This window comes from Desmodus rotundus, chromosome 2 (genome assembly GCF_022682495.2).
Source record: "Desmodus rotundus isolate HL8 chromosome 2, HLdesRot8A.1, whole genome shotgun sequence".
Classification (NCBI taxonomy): domain Eukaryota; kingdom Metazoa; phylum Chordata; class Mammalia; order Chiroptera; family Phyllostomidae; genus Desmodus; species Desmodus rotundus.
The window spans coordinates 11,966,021-11,982,147 of record NC_071388.1 but is presented as its reverse complement, the minus strand read 5'-3'; the positions used below and the strand labels follow the sequence as shown (position 1 = coordinate 11,982,147).

At 38.6% G+C, this 16,127-nt stretch overlaps 1 pseudogene; it reads right to left on the bottom strand.

Annotated features, from left to right (window-relative positions):
• Positions 1 to 402: 402 nt before the first annotated feature.
• Positions 403 to 1,124, bottom strand: LOC112309017 (large ribosomal subunit protein mL48 pseudogene; annotated as a pseudogene).
• Positions 1,125 to 16,127: the final 15,003 nt, after the last annotated feature.

Below are 16,127 nucleotides of genomic sequence, written 5' to 3'. Positions count from 1 at the left end.
AACCTCAATTATTTGGTTGAAATTGTTTCTGCTATGGTTATAAAATTAAAATCATTATGTTTACCTTTGTACCTACTACATATTTTGGAAAAAATACTTTGAGTCTATGCAAATATCTGGTTTTCACTCAAAGTTTCGCCCACTAATTTCAGCGTCCCTGGGTGGATGCTGTCTGCAACTGTGGTGTTCTAATAGCAGTTTTCTATTTCCTCTAGTTCTTCTACACTTACTGGTTAGAATTGTTTGTAAGGAACAACGGTATTTGTTAAATAAATAAACTTATTGCTACTCTTTTTCATCATCAGATCTTCATTAGGTGGAGGATGGATACCTAGGGTTGGACCAAAGAAAAGTGGTGGCAATTAGCAAGCACCCCACAGAGGAGAGCAGGTGTTCTGGCTGTTAGGTGGGATACTTATATCTAAGGGCCAGGGTCTCCTTAACTTCAACCACCCCAAAACTCTCCCCATTGACATGCAATATCACCAGCACTGGCATGAAAGGGTTGGCAATGAGCCAGTTCAACGTGGCTGACAGGTCTTCCTGTGCCGGCTGACTTGAACGTTCCCTTGAAGTCTTCTTCAGTGTGCTCCTTCATGGCCAATTGGACTCCTTCAGGAACATTCCTTTGGATTACTTCCAAGAAAATTTTTGCCAGTGTAACCCTCAAACCCTCACTGATGTGAACCGCTCGCTCATAGGAGCTAAGAACTGAGTCCAGGCACGTTTGCTGTCTTGGTCCTTCAGCCGCAACACCCTGGCTTCTGCGGGCATCACGCAGCTTTCCTCCACTTTTGTGAAGAGACGGTTACAGAAGTTGTGAACATATTGGGCATAACTGTCTGCCAGGGCCATGTGGTATGCAGCCAGGTGGACGTTCAAAACCCGCTCTTCAGTGTCTGTCCCCACATGGATGTGCCTCACTTGCACTTTTCTCCTCTTCCTCTCGGGCTTTGGTGCTTTACTTAGGTGTGTGTGCCTTCCCATGTCCTGGTGGGCTTTGCCTTGTAGGGCCGACAGTGACTCAGCAGAATGCCGCCTGTGGAACAGATGGGATTCTCTCTTGAAGTTTTGAAACTTAAGAAGGGAGTCTTGCTCGAAATGATACCGTTCTTCAAACACATCGCCTCTGCAGAGTTTTGCTCATCCTTCGCTGCTGCGGCCTGTTATTGTGCAAGCTGAAGAGCGGCCCAAGCAGCCGCAGTCCCTGGGCTGCTGATAACACTGATGAAATGGCCTCCAAATAAATAAAATCATTTATTCAATTTATTGTAAGCAACTTGGAATATTGTCACGGTTACTTTATTCTTTGGACTATTTGCGTTGTTATTGTAGTCACTAATGTCGTTCAGCCTGAACAGCAAAACTTAATCAGGTTGCTCACTCAGTTTGGCTCAAGTACCTTCGGACGTGCTCCCACCCTCGTTTCTTTGTTGGCTGGTTCATCTGTGTTGAGCACTTTCTTAACTTCTAGCACCATGAGATACTCTAAGCTCATAGCACATTTCCCTGCCCTGGTCTTGTAATCACCAAGATCTCCAAGAACTCATAATTCTTTTCATTAGAAAAAGGTATTTAGAAATCAGGAACTGGGAGCTAAGATACTCATTGCCAGTGAGATGTCACTGCTTTTAGTAGCTTTCAGAGGATAGAGATAGGAAATCTGTGTATGTATATTAATGCATGCTCTCCCACATAGCTGTCTCTCTCTGCCTATCCATCTGTCCATCTGTCTACAGCCTGTGTGCACACATACATACCCACAATTTATTCTCTCACCCCGGGGTTCAGTCTATCCTTTCTCTTATTTACAGCTTCTTGAGAAAACTGGCTCTCATTATCCATAGTATAGTTACTTATTTTTTCAAACATATTATACAAATAATTTAAGAATTGCTAGTCAATTACTAACTAGAATGCAGTGTTTGTATATAGTTCATTTCATCTTTAGCCATACAATATTCTTTTAAAGTACCGTTTTGCAAAGTTGCCTTGAACAGCTCTTTTCTTCTCCATTTCCTTCTAGAGTTATGTGATTACTTGTAATACAGTTAGACTCATTTGCTACAGTTTGCATTCTATTTTATCTTTATACTCTGACTTATTTGTTTTTAGCATTTCCATCCATTAATGCTCATTATGGTGAACAGTCTTATTTGTTTTGGCAAACACATACAGCAGGCATTTCCACGTTCTTATGGAAGATGTCCATCACCCTCAAAATGCTCTGGTGATACTATTTTTTATAACTAACCCCTCCCCACCCTCCTCTAAACCCTGCCGCCATTGATCTATTGTTCAGCCTTATCATTTTCTGGGTAAGAATCTTCCCTAGATTCTTACGTAAAGGGACTCATGAAGTATAGAGCTTTATATGTCTTGCATCTTTTTATTTCACTTCATAGCTTGGCATGACATATTTAAGAGTCATCTGTGTTTTAGCATGAATAAATAGTTTGTTTCTGCTTATCATGAATATGTTTTCTTTGCCAAGCTTTTAAAAAATAATTTAAATCCTAATAATTTGGACTTGATCTCACTTTTTTAAATAGATAAATAAATAAATGGTGTGGTCTAAATTTAAAAATATGTGGCATTTATTTTGTTTCAAACGTATACAAAAAAGAAGTTTCTTTGTTCTCATTTCACTTTTGGCCTAAGCTGTTATTAGCAGAGTTCCAGGGAAAAATGAATAATTACTGGTTAAACTGGCATTTAGTAACTGGTATTTAGGAGTGGGTAAAGCAAAGTACAGGGACAATTATTTTCTGAGATGTCCCTTACCATTGTATCTATGTCCAAGGACTCTACAAAACTAAGAGTGTAGGTAGAACAAATTTGAAAGTATTATCCCTTGTTTAAACAAAGAGAAGATAGCTAGGGAGAGTCTTATTACTAGCCAAAATAGGCTATCACCATAATTAGAGGCTGGCTTCAAAACCCTAACTCTGATGAATAATTATCATTAGGTATCCATTTATCCACCTACTTATGAGGAATTTAACAATTTCTAACTATTCTTCTAAGTGAAATATTAATAAAATAAATGAAATATGGCTCCTATCATTTTCTCTAGGAGATATTTTTATAAATTAATGTCAAAATTAGATGTAATAAGGACAATGGGGGAAAGACATACAGACCATTATAGAAGCCTGAAAAGGGCCATTTAGTCAGACTGGCAGTCAAGGATGACTGCCTGAAAGAAAAAAAAAAATCCATAATCTGAATTTTGAAAGCCGAAAAGGAAGCAAGAAGATGATAAAAGGAAGCAGGAATTTCCCTTGCAAAGAACAGCAGCTATAAAAGCACAAAAACATGAAACACGTGAGGGACTTTGAAGATGCAACGTGGTTTGTTTAGCTAAAGAGAAGTACAGTGGTGGCAGGTTGGGGATTATGTTGAAAGGGTAGTAAAAAACTAGATCACAACAGAACTTACAATACATTTCCAAGCTTTAACTTAAAGACTTTGGAGAAGTATGTAGAGATTTCAAGCCCTAAATAACATGATTACAATTTTAGAAACATCACTCTGAAAGTAATGTAGAGGGTGGACTAGGCATGGGGTATGGGAACAGATGAGGCCAAGTAACCAAATAAAAGGGTATTGCAGTATTTCAGGAAAGAAGCAATGAGTGTCTTGAATTAAGAGGTATTTCTGAGACTGAAATGAAATGAAGAGATCTAGAGAAATGGCTTGTAGAGGTAGAGATAGAAGTCGAGGATTGAAACCATGAATTCAGGAAAATACATATCTAGTGGGGGCTTGTGGGTGAACGGCTGTCTCATGCATGCGAATGTGGCCGTAAATGCAAGAGCAATTACAAAGAATATAGCACATTTTGTTTGGAATATTCTGAGTTTAACAAAGACTTTTGGTAGGCATTTGAATACATAGGTCAGCTGCTGAGCGCAGAGGTGTGAGATAGAAACAGAAAGCTGGCTTTCATCACCATACACATAGGCTATCTAACAAAATGTTTCAATGAGTTTACTTAGGAAAATGACATAGAGAGGACAGAGGACTATAGATTACAGTACATGTAAAGGACAAAGAAAGAAGGATATGCAAGAAGTTGAGAACAAAGGCTAGAGGTTTTGAAAGAAAACAAGCAGTAGCAGTATGAGTATCAAGGAAGAGAAAGGATTTCAAGAAGAAGGGAGTGCTAAGCTTTGTAAAATACCAAAGACTTTCAGCCAGAAACACTTAAGACACTATCCATTGTATTGAGAATGTAAAGTTACTGAAGGGCTTACACAAAGCATTTGTATTGAACAGTGGTTGGTGTCATGGACTAAACTGTGCCCACCTACCATTCATATATTGAAGTCCTAATTCCTCACTACCTTACAATGTGGCTCTAAGATACTTTGGAAATAGGGCATTAAAGATGCAATTAAGATTAAATGAGGTAGTTAAGGGGAGTTCTAATCCAATCTGACTTGTGTCCTTGTAAGAAGAGGAAATTTGGACGTACAGAGAAACAGCACAAATGTGTGCATCAGAAGAACAAACACGTGCAGACACAAAAAGAAGGCCCTCTCTAAACCAAGGAGAGACACCGCAGAAGAAACCAAGCCTGTTGAACCTTGATCTCACCTTCAGAACCGTGGGAAAATAAGTTTCTGTCATTTAAGCCACCCAGTTTGTGGTCCCTCGTTTTGGTAGCTGTAGTGAACAAATACAGGTGAGGAGAAAGGACATTTTACCAAAGGAGAAAGATGAGCAGAAAATGGGTGGGGAGGAAGAGGAAACAATGAATGTGGGCATGTCTTACAAGCCTTATAGTTGGAGGAAAGTGCTAGGATAGAGAAATTTGAAGTAGAGAAAAAGCATTAGGGTTGGTTGGTTTGGTTTGGTTTAAGCCAGACCAAATAGTGTGATGAGTGCTGGGAGATACAGAAGATACAGAAACGGGTGGAAGAAATATCTACTCCTGCTAGATGTAGTCGGGGACAGCGCTTGAGGTGGTCTATACCTGACATGAATCTTAAAGGAAAAGAGGAAATATTCAGGAAAAGAAAGGGAGGCAATGGTTAACAAAATATGATGAGATAGGTAGAGCAGGTTTTTGAAAGGCAGGGAGGCAAAAGCATAGAAGGACACTGTTAACATTATCCTTCTGAGGATAACCTTTGCACTGAGGTATTTGCACCCTTAAGTTAACATTAGTTGATTTCTTTTTATTCTTATACACTAAATAAGATATATCTAGACTAGTTTAACTAAAGATTCTCTGTGTGAATTTAATAACTATCTACATTTTTTCAATAATTATATTTGTTTTAGTGCAAAACTTAACACAAACAAGATCTAGATTGGATTGGGATCCAGAGGATTTAGTTGCTGGGATTTAGTTTCCTAGGGGTGCTTTAACACAGCACTACACACTTAATGGATTAAAACAACACAAATGTATCTTACCGTTGTGATGTCAGAAGTCTGACATAGGCTAAAATCAAGGTGTCATTGGGGCTATATTCCTATGGAGAGCTGGACCAATAAAATGGCATTGGTCCAGTCAGGATGGCATAAAGTAAATAAAACAAAGTGGAGTCACTCACGTCAACCAAGATGGCTGCCAGTCAGCCATGACACTTTGGTTTAAGAGAGAAACTACCTAAGTCAGAGCAGACACATCTGACAAGGAGACACACCTAAGATATCTCCTCACATGGCCAGAGCAGACACGTCTGCAAGATGGGGCCACCCATAGATAGGCTCCTGGGGAAAATCCCCACTTCTCATCAGGGGAGCCAAGACAATTATCAAGAGACCCAGAAGGGTGGAGTATGCCACCTTCAAAGTATAACCGAGGCAGACTCCAGACCACTGCTGAGACACCTGAGCTCCACACCAAAGTGCTGCCCCATGCAACGCTGATCTCACTTGTCATTGGCCACCAGAGACTCTGCCTGCTGGACTGAGGACTTTGTCTGCTCTGGAGCTCCTTCCTGGCAAGATGCTGATGAGTCCTTTTCCTGCTGTGCTGTCTCCTGGATCTGTGGACTGAGACTCTGGGACTTGGGTTCGTTATTCCCTACTAATTGCTCTGTGTGTGTGTGTGTGTGTGTGTTATAATTCTCTTAGATTGTTACAGCATGAGTAGGATATTAATGTATGTGGATCTACTTTGAGTGAACGTGTATTCAGCAAAAGCTGAGTGAATATCATAGTTACCTTGTGTGACTCTTGTCTATTCCTTGGTGCAGAAATGCTCAGCAGGCAGCTAGCCGAGCAGATGCCCACTGACTTGCAGGAAAGACTATATCGCGAACATATGCTCATTCATGACAATTCCTTTCTGGAGGCCCTAGGGGAGAAGCCATTTCCTTGCCTTTTCTAGCTCTGTGGTTCACGACCCCCTCCACATGCTGAATTAAGAAATACAACTGATTTGAAATTTGCCCTCAGTCTTTTTCAGTCTTCATTTCCTCTATGTTATAGATTAGGGGGAGGAAAAACACAGAGATAAAGCTACTTTATCAAACATATTGAGTATATACTATCAGCTGGATTTGTTGATGTTGACCTTGATTGTCTAGCTAAGGGAGTGTTTGTCAGCTTTCTGAACTGTGAAGTTACTTTATCCCCCTTTTCCTATACTTCATTCTTCGGAAAGAAGTCACTAGATGCAGCTCACGCTTAGGAAAGGGGACGATTCAATTATGTGAGAATCTTCTACAAATCAGATTTATCTTTTCCCACATTTATTAACTTATTCAATCATTGTATTAGTATCTATATGGACTTCGATATTTATTTTCTACCTTGGATTGTGGTCCAATGCTCTTTTATTTATTGTGTTGCCCAAATTGTTCCAGCTCTGGATACGGGCTGTTCTTTCCGTCGGTTCCCCTGCCCCTCTGACGTGCTCCATCAATGTGGGTTTGCTTTTCTTTTGTTTTTTAAAATACTTCCTGCCATGACAAGATACAATTCCACACTCATCTCGTATATTTTACTCTACTTTTCAAAAACTATTATTAAACAGTATTCACTTCATGATCTCATATTTGAAAAATGAATAGCATTTATATATATTTGAAAGAATATACAGCAAATATTAATAGTAATTATGCTATCTCTGGCTAATGGTGATATCAGTGATTTTATATTTTGCATATCTGTTTGCTTTGATTATTATATATTACTTATTTAAAAGTCAATGAATACTGGATGATTAGAAAGGAAATAAAAATAGGCTGAAGGCAATAATAACTTCGTAAGCGAGTGAAACCTATCTTCCCATGGTCAACACATGGAACCAATTTTGAAGTTACAGCTGCCCTCTACTGGCCAACACTTCAGACCCTCTAGAGACGGGGTCAGTGTCCTTTCCGGGACGCCAGCCCGCCGCTTTGCAGGCAGTGACAGCTCTGATATCTCAGAACTTAAATATATTTAGCCTTGTGCCACAGGAGCTACAGGCAGACTGAGCCTAGCTACGTGCAATATTTGGGGTTCACTATGTGAACTTAAAAAAATACCTCCCTTCAATGAGAAGTTTACGCCGTGGACTGTGAACCGAAATGAATACGTGTGAGAACAGGCCCAGAAAAACACTGCACATGCTGATTGCCAATATTGTGCCTCTGGGTCTGATCTTAAAAAAATATGTTTTTGGATGAGAATATGTGGTTCATGACCTCTATGCTGAAAATGTGACCACGTCTGCCACAAAACTTAAATAAATAATGCTAAGACTTTTCACTGGGAAAAAAGAAGGAAAAAAACCCCTTATTTTATGTACTATTTAATTAAGTTTAAACTGTCTAGTGTGAATTTGTGAGAAAGGTCAAAAGTGTAATAAGCGATTTAAACAAGAGTGAAATTTATGTCCTAAATAAATAAATATTCAGCACATGTTCCCCTTTGTACTAGGTGCCTCTCTAAGAAGTTGCTCACGATTCAGCCACAAACACCGAAAGCTTTCTGCTCTTTCGTGCTTTCAGTAGTAAATAGGAACAGACAACAGACAGTAAAAATGAAAGTGTGTAACTCACTGGTAGGAGGCAAAAGAAAACTGTCGTAGAGTGAGGGCATTTAGAAGGTCAAGGATAAGGGTGGGGACAGGTCACTGTGTTTGATATAGGAGTCAGAGTGGTCTCTGAGAGGGGGAGATCAGAGCAGAATGAAAGGAAAGAAGGAAGAAAGGCTTTTATATTGTTTGGGTCATCATTTATATATATATATATAATAAAAACCCTTGCAGTTCATTCTGAGTATTCCTAGAATAAAATCAAGCTTTATTTTACAATTACAGTTGACATACAACAATACATTAGTTTCAAGTGTACAACATACTGATTAGACTTTTATATACCTATAAAGCGATCAGCCCATTAAGTCTAGCACCCAGCTGACACCAGACATAATTATTACGATATTGTTGACTGTATTCCCTATGGTGTGCTTTACATCCTTATGACTATTTTTATAACTGGTAATTTGTACTTCTTAATCCCTTCCACCTTTTTCACCCAGACCCCCAACCCCCTCTCATCTGGAGTGTATTAATTTCTTATCTGTATCTATGTAACTTTTTAATGGGGCCTCTAGGGCTCTGTGAGTTCCAGCCTCTGCTCGGTTCTCCAGCCACGTCTTTCACCAGCCTCCTCTGTTTTTACTCTCTTCCAGCCACGTTGATTTTAGTTTGTTTTGTTTTTTATAGATATTTCTTTTAATCATCAAGTTCACCCTCACATTCAAATCCAAACATCTTCTATTTCTTCTACCTGGACTCTCCCCTCCCCCATTAATCTCTGTGTCCCCTCCACACTCTTTAATTCTCAATTTAAATGCCATTTCCTCAAAGAAGTCTCTTCTTTATCACCTCACTCTTCTCAAGCTGACTCCTTGTGTTTCTTCTCATAGTCATCATAATGACACTGAAATGCCGATTTGTTGGATGGTGGCATCCTCCCCCCCCCGGCCATCCTCCATCACTGGACTGTCAGCTCTCTGAGATTAAGCCTTGTGTTTACTAATACTGTTCTCAGCACCCTAATATATTTCATGCATGGTAGTTGCTTAATAAATATTTGCTAAACAAATGCATAAATTATATTCTTTGCATAGTTTTGTTTGTTTGTCTTATGTAGGTAGCCTTGGTAATCTGAAATATTAGGAGAAAGCTCATGCAGGTGTGCCTTAATAGTACAAAGTTGTCCTTGTGTCTTTATGTTATCAGCCAAATTTGAATCCCAGAGACAGGAAGCCAGACATGAAGGAGACAGAGATTTTTGAATCAACGAGTTTGTCTATACTCTCTTGGAGGCTTCTAGTTAAATATATTTCAAACTGTGGATGAGAAAGGGGCCACATACTAAACCTGACAAGCTGAGCAGAGGCTGCATGGTGGGCCTTACAAACTCAGAGACCTGAAGTCACCACACAGGGTGGTCTGAACATAGAAATTCTAACTAAGATCTGGTCATGCTGGGTAGTCCCATCCAAGGCCTGTAGGCTTCCTTGTCAAAGGTCAATCTTTACCTTTGAAATTGTCTATCGTTTTGTGGATCTGAGATAGCATACCTTTGAACTGTGAGAGTAATCTCTTTTTCCAGACTCCTCAAGGCACAACCGCAGGCACCAGAGCACAGACGCCAGAACTCCTCCTCGTCACGTGTTCCTCAAACACCATCTCTCCGTGCTGGAAGTGTTAACTAGTCTCTACTCACCAGTGTAGGTGCCTCTCTTTTTATCCAGTCTCGGAGATTTCCCCACTTTGCTTTCTCCCGGAGAAAAATCTCGTAAAATCTGAATAAACAGATTACAACCAATGAAATTGATGTAGTAACCAAAAAACCTACTAACAAACCAAAGTCCTGGACCAGATGGCTTTACTAGTGAATTTTACCAAACATTCGAAAAGAACACCTATCCTCCTCAAACTATTCCAAAAAATTCAGGAGAAGGAATGACTCTAAGCTCATTTTACAATGTCACCATTACCCTAATTCCAAAATCAGATAAAAACACTACAAAATATTTATAAGCCAAAATCCCTGATGAACATAGATGTCAATATTTTCAACAAAACATTAACGAAATAGATCCAGCGATACATGAAAAAGATCATACACAATGGAAAAGTTGGATTTATTCTGGAGATGCAAGGTTGATATAATATCTGCAAATTAATAAAAGTGATATATTAAACAAAATGAAGGATAAAAATCACATGATCGCATCAATAGATGCAGGAAAGTAATAAAATTCTGCACCCATTTATGATAAAAACTAAGCCAAGTGGAGATAGAGGGAACATAACTCACCATAATAAAATCCATATATTACACACCCCAGACTACATCACACTCAGTGGGCAAAAATAGAAGTGTTTCCCTTAAGATTAAGAACAAGACAGGGATGTCTGTTTCACCAGTCTTCCTCAACATAGTACTCAGTGTCCTAGCCACAGCAATCAGACAAAAAATAATAACAAAATGCAACTGAGCTGGAAAAGAAGTAAACTCTCATTATTTGCAGATGACATGATATTGAACATAAAGAACCCTAGAGATTCCACCAAAAAAATTACTAGAAATCACAAATAAACTCAGTCAAGTAGCAGGATACAAAGTAAATATTCAGAAATCAGTTGCATTTTTATACACCAATAATGAACTCTCAGAAAGGGAAACTTAGAAAATAATCCTATTTACAATTGAATAAAAAATGAAAACCCTAGAAAGAAATCTAGCCATGGATGTAAAAGACCTCTCTGTACACATCCTACAACACCCAGCAACCAGCTATGTTTCTTGTGACCAGCTTAGTAACAGGCCACCTTGAATGTCGTTTTCCCCCTTCAACCTTGATGACCTTGCGTTGCAACCCTTTCCTAAAATGTTACCACACACACTCTGCTTCAGGCAATTTTTGAGGGGTGCTTTGACTCATCATTCTTCTTCCACAACACAGACACAGATGCCCTGCCAAATAGCATATTCATTGATGTCAGCAGGAACAGATGTGCATGTCTAACTATGTTGATTCCCTCCATTAGTCTATCTTGGAAGCAGTTAAGAATTTCTGGTCTTGAGTCTCTCTTTCAGTTGGGGACACATATCAAGAGGCAGCTGTTGCTCCAGAAGCTACAATTCTGCAGACCTGCCAACTGGCACATTCCATTATACAATTAGAATTCTTGAGATTTGGAATCCAAACACCAAACACATAGCTTACTATTCCTACAGTGATGTGGGGTGGCATAAATGAAAGTGTTTCTTTTATTTCCCTGATTAGTAAAGGACTGGAAATAGAACCTTTTGTACAGTCCCCTTGCCAAAGGTAGATGTTGGCTTTCCGCACTTGGAGCTACACAGGGAAGCCTGAGGATTCTGCTGAATCAACTCTGAATAAGTGAGAAGGGAAGAAACATGTTGAACAGTTTGAAGACTGCCCTGCCACTCCCAAAATTTAAGTCCTCCAGAACCTCATGTGACCTTAGCTGGAAAACAAAACCTTTCCAAAGGTCATCAGTTAAAGGTCTTGAAAGCAAATCCTAATGTATTTAGCAAGGGCCCTCATTCCAAGGACCCGTATCCTTTATAAGAGGAGGAGAAGTCACAAAAACATAGAGAGGAAGGCCATGTGAAGAAAGAGGCAGAGATTTAAGCTATGCTGCCACAAGCCAAGTCAGTACCCAGCAGAAGCTGGGAATAGCAAAGAAGGATTATTCTTTGGAAGCAGCGTGGCCCTACCAGCAGGTTATTTTGAACTTCTGGCCTCTAGAACTGTGAGAAAATAAATTTCTGATCTTCGAAGCCACTCACTTTATGGCACTTAGTCACAACAGACCTAAAAATCTAAGACAGAACACAACAGGAGATCCCAAAGCTGCTGCGGGATATACCAACTGGTGAAGAGAAAGAAGGAAAATGGGGGCGGGGGATGCACACAAACAGCAAAAAACTTGGTGCCACGTCATGACTTGGCCTAACTCCACAACTTTTACCGACTAACTAGACAGCTGAAGGCAGTCCCTCCATCCAGGTTTGTCAGTCACACCTGCCCAAGTTACATTCAAGGAACAAAGAATTTCTTGATACTAAATAGATTAAATTGTGTATCATAGGGAAAGTGATATAGTCTTCCATGGCCAGGTGCACCAGTCTTGAAACTAATGCTTTAAATAATGATTCTGTTATCAATCTACCAGAATTCTAAGTCAGTGTATTCTTTATCAACTGGTTATTTTAAACACATTAGGATTCTAGAGGTGTTATAAAAAGTTGATGACTACATTTGATCATTTGACATCGCTAAGTAAAGAAAAGCTTTAAATTCCTCTATTATGTGATGAGTTTTTAAAAAGCCCTACCAAATTTAAGAACTGAAGGATAAAATCATTAATGTTAAAATATACTAGTGAATCAATTTCATATAATTTCAAACATCATAGGCATAATAATTAAAGTTTAGTACCTAAGGTTGAAACCAATATAGAAGTCTTAGCTTGCTTAAATTTTAAGCAATGTTCTACCTCTAAAATATTTTTAACTGGCTCTGCTTCTGTTTATCACTTATTTGTTATTTCTTTTCCATAATTCAGGAACTCTCAGTATGAGAAAAAGCTATGAATATAGAGCGAACTTATGAATTGGAAATACTGCATGCTATTTCTGACTTACTCTATAGTTTAACATCATATACAGTTTCATTACTCCCAGCTGTGGGCAATTACACAGTTTCCTTCTAAGCTCTCCGAGTTTTCAAGTGTTACACTAGATACAATGAGCCATCATCAACCTAACAATGGATTGTTGGTATCACTGAATGATCTCAGTTTATTTTATTTGGATATAATAACTCCCATAACTCCATATAAAGAAGGCTTCACGTAGCTGGAATATTTTATCATTGAGTCAAATTGTCTCCTGGATAAAAACACCAACAAATCAAAACAAGCTTACACAATTAAAAAACTTAACATTGTTGAAGAATGAATGACAGAACCTCAAATGTGTGACTAATGTTTCATTCACAGCTGTTGTGGTTTCTGTCTACTTGGCAAAACATCTCATTCCAGCCTTTACCTACCCATTCTAGTTAGAGCAAATTCCTTCAGCATCCAATGGCCCTTGTAAAACTCCCCAAGGTTGCATATTTTTAAATTAATTTTACTCTTCCTCCCACAGTTATAAAAAAAGATGAGGTAGGTAACTGATTACAACCTACACAACTTTAGTTCAAAATTTTCCTACAGCCTTTATTGTAGAATTACTTTTTGTAACAAAAGGCTACTTATAATGTTTGTAATTATTATATATTTTCTGATACTATCTGAGGACCATTTCTTGATAATGAGGCATTTTGATATAGCTAATATTCAAAGTTATGTATTCCATCCCTCTTACACAAAACTAAACTTACTTGTACATAGGCATCCCCGCCACCATCAAAGGGGACACTCAGGCCCATTACAAACCAACTAAAACGCTGACACACTTTCCAGGAGGATCCAGGTCAAATAAGTGGATATTACAGTTTTTACCTGGTTTTAACAGAAGATTTTAACCTTTGCAAAATGGGTTTATCTTGTTTGGGCAAAAATTTCTGACCACAGGCTGTAACTGTGATCATTTTGAATTTCATTGTGTTTTTATGTGTAATCAGGTTATACGTACTTCGAGGGGAAAGTACCATTTTCTCCATATGGCTCATCAAAAGAACAATTCAAAAAGTGTGTGTGTGTTTCAAGGATTGAGTAGAAATGCATGGCAATAATGGACACAGGAGAATTAACCAATGAAACAGTTCTTTAGTACCGTGAAAAGATTTCTCTTTTCTTTGGAGAATTCTTTCTTTCCAAGCCATTCTTATCACATTTTTTTTCACTTCTTTCTAGAATCATGGGATGTTTAAAGTCACGGATCCATATTTCAAAGATGAGATAAGTCTTCAGAATTACTTTTGAAGATGCTTTTGTTCCAATGAATACTCTGTTGAATCATATAAGGCTAAGCATTTTAAATTTTATGCCTTATGATTTCCATACTGTGCTAGTCAATAACTTACATATTGCCAGAAGGAATGTGACTTCAACTGTGATACTTACTTGAAGAGAATACATAAGAATTGTGCGTTGATAAGAAAGAGTTAAAGGGAGAATATCAATAGATGTTGTTTAAATTAAATTTCAGCCAGAATCCATTTATTGATCATGTTTTTAAGAGAAATTCAAGGTTAAAGGATTGATAATTATTAATCCCTCTCTCAAATCAAAGTTCCAGTTTTCTTTCTAAAATTTAATGTTAAACTTATATAACTTTATTTTATATCTAACAGGTAAACATAAAATTTAAACTTTTATAGTAACTAGAAAGCTAAAAATAAAGACATGAGCACTAATGATCTTAATGAAGTTGTTTTTACCTGGAAATAATTGCACTGTACATTTTGAAAGTCACAGTGTGCATTTAAGTTGTACTGAATATAAACTCCATGCAGTCAACAAATATAATTCTCAGTGCACCATAGACAGCCCATGGCACAGGAGAGACACAGGTAAAAGTTTTAAGTGTTGTGTGGTGATAGAGGATGTGGGCTGGAGAACAAGAGAGAAGCTTTACTATATAGATGAGAACTGAAAAATAGAAATTTGCTACGTGGAGACAAGAAGAAAGGGGGGGTTGAAACAAAAGAATAAAATGTAAAAAGTCCTGGAATCGTGACAATATAGGGCATTTTGAGAAAGCAATAAGGAAATAAAGATGGAGATAGATAGAGAGAGAGGGAGGGAGGTGGAGAGAGACAGAGAGAGAGAGAGGGAGGGAGGGAGAGAGAGCCAGAGAAGTAGGGGAAGGGAAGGGGAGAGGGGTAAGAGTTTTCTAACACAAACATTTTCCTCTTCTCAAGAGCCACAACCCCGACTGGCCATAGTGTTAGTAAACAAGCCCAATGGCTTATGAGAACAAAAATTTGAGTGCTTAGTAAAATTCACCTGTGAATTTATCCATTTTGCCCAGATCGTCCAATTTCTTGGCATATAATTGTTCATAGTACTTTCTTACTTCTTTTTTTTTGTATTTCTGTGATATCAGTTGTTACTTTCCTCTTTTATTTCTAATTTTATTTATTTGGGTCTTATCTCTTTATTTCTTGATGAGTCTGGTTAAAGGTTCATCCATCTAAAAAAGAAGGAACTCTTACCTTTTCAACAACATGATTGGATTGGGAGATTATTATGCTAAATGAAATAAGCCAGTCAGTGAAAGGCAAATACCATATGATCTCACTTATACGTAGGATCCAATGAGCAAAATTAACTAAAAAACAGAGGCATAGCTACATGGCGCAGGCTAACAGCTGTAGCTGGGGAAGGGGAAGGAGGAGGCTGGATGAGAGAAGGTGAAGGAGTCAGCCAATGAACTCATACGCATGCCGCAAGGACACGGACCACAGAGTGGTGCTGCTCTGACATGGGGTGGGGCCTGAGTGGAGGCGCTCACACGGGGAGAACCACTGTAACAGTGTAACCAACACAAAATAAAAAATCTTGAGTGCTGCTTTGGATGGGGGATGTTTTTTCCGTTTTCCAAGCAGTCCCTCCTCCTGGAGGGAGTACCAGTAGTGGAACATCTCCGGCTTTTCAGAACCCCTCAATCATTTTCCCCAGATAAATTATTTGGCAAGTTTGTGATCAGCCTTAGTATGCTTTGTTCTGTTCTCCCATCTTCTTTGTTTTTAAAAGCCATCCTGTCTAAAGACAGCAGAGTTAAAAACTGCTCAAGGCCACGGATAAATTCCAGAGTCTAAGTGTCAAGGCCTCCATCTAAACCAATGCTTTCTGACAGCAGCTGGGTAAGTATGTCTGATTCCGGATTTCCTCAAGACATTTGATCATGAAGGAAAGAAAGGGGGAAGGAAAGACTGTAATATGAAGTAGAGGTTAGGTTAATGAAAGAGTTATTTATTAGATTTTTACTTTTCAGTTTGAAGAGTTTAGGGCGTGTTTATTGGTTAAAATGATTCGCAGGGGAGAAAAGGATTAAAAATACAAACAACAGGATTTCAATGAAGAACACAGCTGCATAAAGCAAAAGGTGCATGGACCCAGGTGCACTTGAAAGAGTGTTTCTTCTTTTAAAGGGGTTAGTGTTTCTTCTTTTAAA